This window comes from Bubalus bubalis, chromosome 5 (assembly GCF_019923935.1).
Source record: "Bubalus bubalis isolate 160015118507 breed Murrah chromosome 5, NDDB_SH_1, whole genome shotgun sequence".
NCBI classification, from domain to species: domain Eukaryota; kingdom Metazoa; phylum Chordata; class Mammalia; order Artiodactyla; family Bovidae; genus Bubalus; species Bubalus bubalis.
This window is the reverse complement of record NC_059161.1, coordinates 26,990,087-26,994,389: the sequence shown is the minus strand read 5'-3', so window position 1 is coordinate 26,994,389 and position 4,303 is coordinate 26,990,087.

Sequence of the window (4,303 nt, the reverse complement as noted above, 5' to 3'; positions counted from 1 at the left end):
GGATCATGGAGAAAGCCAGGGAATTCCAGAAAAACATCTACTTCTGCTTCATTGACTACACAAAAGACTTTGACTGTGTGGATCACAACAAACTGGAAAATTCTCAAAGAGACAGGACTAGCAGACCATCTTACTTGTCTCATGAGAAACCTGTGTTGACTAAAAAAAAAAAGAGATGTACAACTTGAAAGTTGTGAGTTAAGTTAAAATTTTGCCCCAAATAAAAACTTAACTCACAACTATCAACCGAGGAAGCGACCCAGAGTGGACTTCCTTCCTTCGACTGGACTCCACCAGGAATTGGAGCTTTGGTACCAGCAGCAGCCTCTTGCACCCATCAGCTTCCTCGGGGAGTGCAGACGAATTTGGGTAAGTCTTTCCTGGTTCTTGAATCTCCTGTATTGGTTGAGATTCTGAGTTTTATTTGGCAGTGGAGCAGGTTACCTTCCTCCTACTGGTAGGAAAGATACTGGTGGGGGGGGGGGTGGCTGGGGTGGGGGGTGGGGGGGTGGGGTGGGCAGGTGAAACATCCAGGGCATACCCAGTCATGGTCTAGACACTGAGTGGGACTTGGTTGAACGATACTGAGAAATTCCCACCTGATAAAAAGATACTGGGTGGGGGGCTGGCTAAAAGATGCCAGGAGAATTGCCCACCCAGTGGAAAGTTACTGGGTTAGGGGGGACTCAATTGGAAAAAAAATCGAGGAATACCCGGGGCTCAGCTGAAAGATGCTGAGATTGCTCCATTGTAGGGGACTGAATGGTCTTGGCTGAGTGGTTAAGTAAAAGGCTGATCTGACACTTTTCCTCAATTTGACTGCCATTATGAAATTTGTCAGGATAAAAGTGAAGAAAATAAATGAGAGCTTTGCTCTGAAGAAAAGGGACAAGACTCCTCCCAGCTGGTTTCGGTTTTCTCAGGTGACTGAGAAATTTACGAGAGTGTTGGAGGCCTAGTCCTCACACCTTGCAGTGGTCGCATAGGAAAACCCACTCATTAATTAAAATACTTGCTCGTCCAGGGGTTGCACATAAGAACTGGCCATTCAGCGACCTGAGCAGCCATGGTGGTGTTCCATGGCCGGAGGCAGAGTTCGAGACACGAAAGACGGGCTGAAATGACTCTGGGGTGACCTCTGGAGGAGTTAAGCACACGAGGAGCACCTGGGCCCACTACACAAGTTCACTAGTGACTTTTATCCCTGACAAATTCAGCTTAAAATGGGAAACAGAGGGACAATCCTTGCTGGGACCAATCTGCCCTTGCGATCAGGGCCAAGTAGAGCACTATCAGGTCTAAATTTTGGCTATAAAACTATGGTCACACACACACCAGAAAAATACAATTTTTGACAATGTGGTCACAATATTCTTTAGACTCCAGAGGAAGCTTGAAGAAAAAAAATGATCTCTTTAAGAATTCTTGCCCTGAGGCAAAAACTCCTCCTATAGGTGATGGACAGGGAGGCGTGGTGTGCTGTGGTCTATGGGGGTAACAAAGAGTCAGACACGACTGAATGACTGAACTGAACTGATACCTTTAGACCAGAGCTCTCTGGATCACTTATCTAGACCATATCTAATTCCTGAAACCAAAAGCAAAAAAATAAAGGGGAACAAAGCCTTTTAAAATCTTATTCCAAGCATTTTTATTCATAACTAAGTTTGGAAAATGAAGCTATAGGATTTCTTGTGTCTATTTGGATGTATGTGTGTCTCAGTGTGTGTCTGTTTTTTTTTTTTTTTTTAATAATATTGCTGATTGCTGAGATCAGTTTGTAAATGAGCTCTAATCTAATTGGACTTAAAAAAAGAAAGTAAGCTCTTACAAATCAAATAATTCTAAATACAAGAGAAATTAACCTAAATGAATTTCAGATTCATGTGAACTGAGAAATATTCAGTGTTAAATACCTGATATTAATGTTTATTTGTTGATTTAAATGTAGACATGCCTAAGAGTAATTAACATTAAGCAGAATATTTTCATTGTACCTAGATTTAATATAAGTTAAATATTATTATATCTGTTACAATTTTGTCAGCAAGGAAATTACCTCTAGTGAAGAAACTTCTAAAAAATGTAAATGACAGATCTTTTTTGTACAGTTCTTCTGTGTATTCTTGCCATCTCTTCTTAATATCTTCTGCTTCTGTTAGGTCCATACCATTTCTGTCCTTTATCGAGCCCATCTTTGCATGAAATATTCCTTTGGTATCTCTGATTTTCTTGAAGAGATCCCTAGTCTTTCCATTTCTTTGCATTGATCACTGAAGAAGGCTTTCTTATCCCTTCTTGCTATTCTTTGGAACTCTGCATTCAGATGTTTATATCTTTCCTTTTCTCCTTTGCTTTTCGGTTCTCTTCTTTTTACAGCTATTTGTAAGGCCTCCCCAGGCAGCCATTTTGCCTTTTTGCATTTCTTTTCCATGGGGATGGTCTTGATCCCTGTCTCCTATACAATGTCATGAACCTTCACTTACTTTGGCTAAGTGAATAGTATTGTTTCACAATGGCCTATAAATCTGACTGAGTGTTCTAAAACTTTTTGACATTTATTGACAAAGCTTCCTAAATCACTTTAATGAAGAAGATTTCTAGCTAACTTTGGGATGCTTCAGAGGGCCCCTGAAACATCCCAAAGAGAGATATTACACTAATGAGGTTTGTTTTGTATATAGAATTACATGGGAAATATTGTCAAATGAGTAATAAGTCTCGGGTTATATTGTATGGTAAATGTTACTAATATAGATATCCTAGAAACTGTTGTTTGGGTAAAGTGTTATCAGGCATAATTCTACTTACTATCTCAAAATATTGTCATAGCACTAACCAAGTTTCACCTTCAAGAAGGTTCACCTTCAAGAAGATTTATAGAAAGGACTTTTGGATAAATACTAGTTTCTGAACTGGGTAAGGATTCTAATAGAAAACCTGATGACTTCACAAAGGTTAACAAAAGGACTGAATGAACAGGTGAATATGCTTAACTTTTATGGTTTCTATCTGAAAAATTACTGATTTGAATCTGTGTTTTCTAAGTGTAAGGAAAAAAAAACCCTTCCCCTCAAACTAATTATGACAGTAATTTGGTAAAATTATATTTTATAAACAAATTGAAACATTTATCTTTTCTCTCTCTCTGAACCCTCCAGAGATTGGAAGCTTCCACTAACTTTATAAGTTAGGAAAGTGAAAGTGAAGTCGCTCAGTCGTGTCCGACTCTTTGTGACCCTGTGGACGGTAGCCTACAAGCTCCTCCATCCATAGGATTTTCCAGGCAAGACTACTGGAGTGGGTTGCCATTTCCTTCTCCAGGGGATCTTCCCAATCCAGGGATCGAACCTAGGTATCCCACATTATAAGTGAGGAAAGTTATCTCAATAACAGGTATAGAAATCTCAAGGAATTTTGGAGACCTTGAGAAGGGAGGAGTTTACTTAGATCTGTTGGGCAAAATCTGTGATAAGCCTTTGGTATGACTTTCCTAGCCCTGAAAGGTTTGTTTTAAAAATTCAGTCTGAGACTATAAATTCTCAGCAAAGTAAAAAAAGTCTATGATCAATTATGGTTATATAAACCATCAGGCCAAGTTTATTGAGACCAGACCTATATTACAAACAGGTCTTAATTAGGTTATATTTGGTAAAAGTGATGGTGATTTTAGGGAGAAAGAGATGTTTCAATGAATGTTAAGTTCCAGTTTGTTAATGGAGGTCTATATCTACTAAGACTCATTTCCTGGATAGTTCTTTGCTGTCAAGGTATATTAATATAAAATTTAATTGAATTATTAAAGGACACTCTAAGGTTGTTTCTGAAGCTTATCTCAATAATCTACCTTTGGATGAAGATCAGATGCCTCACACATGACCTTCAATCAAGACTGGAAGAAGACCTAATTTAAGGAACTGTCTCCAACCTAGATGTAAGGACTTTTCTATCAGGTACTCTTAACTAGCTCATGACCAGTGGAATTGAAGGGAAATTGACTCAGGTTAACTCCCACTTCCAAAGGCCCCTAAGCTGGACTGGTCCATAGAGAGGCCTGCTGACCTCAAACTCACCTTAAAACAACGCTCAAACAGAGGAAACTACACTACACTGGGACAAGAAGAAGATGACATCAGAAGTAGACAGCTTTCCCAAGATGCTGATCTGACTTTTATGATCATTTATAAGGTTTTCTTGATTCCTTGGACCTATGTCTATCAATCACATGTTTTCTATCATGGACATGATTCTATGCTAGTTTAAAACTCAATCCAATTGTTGGGTTGTGGCCAATTACCTGTGC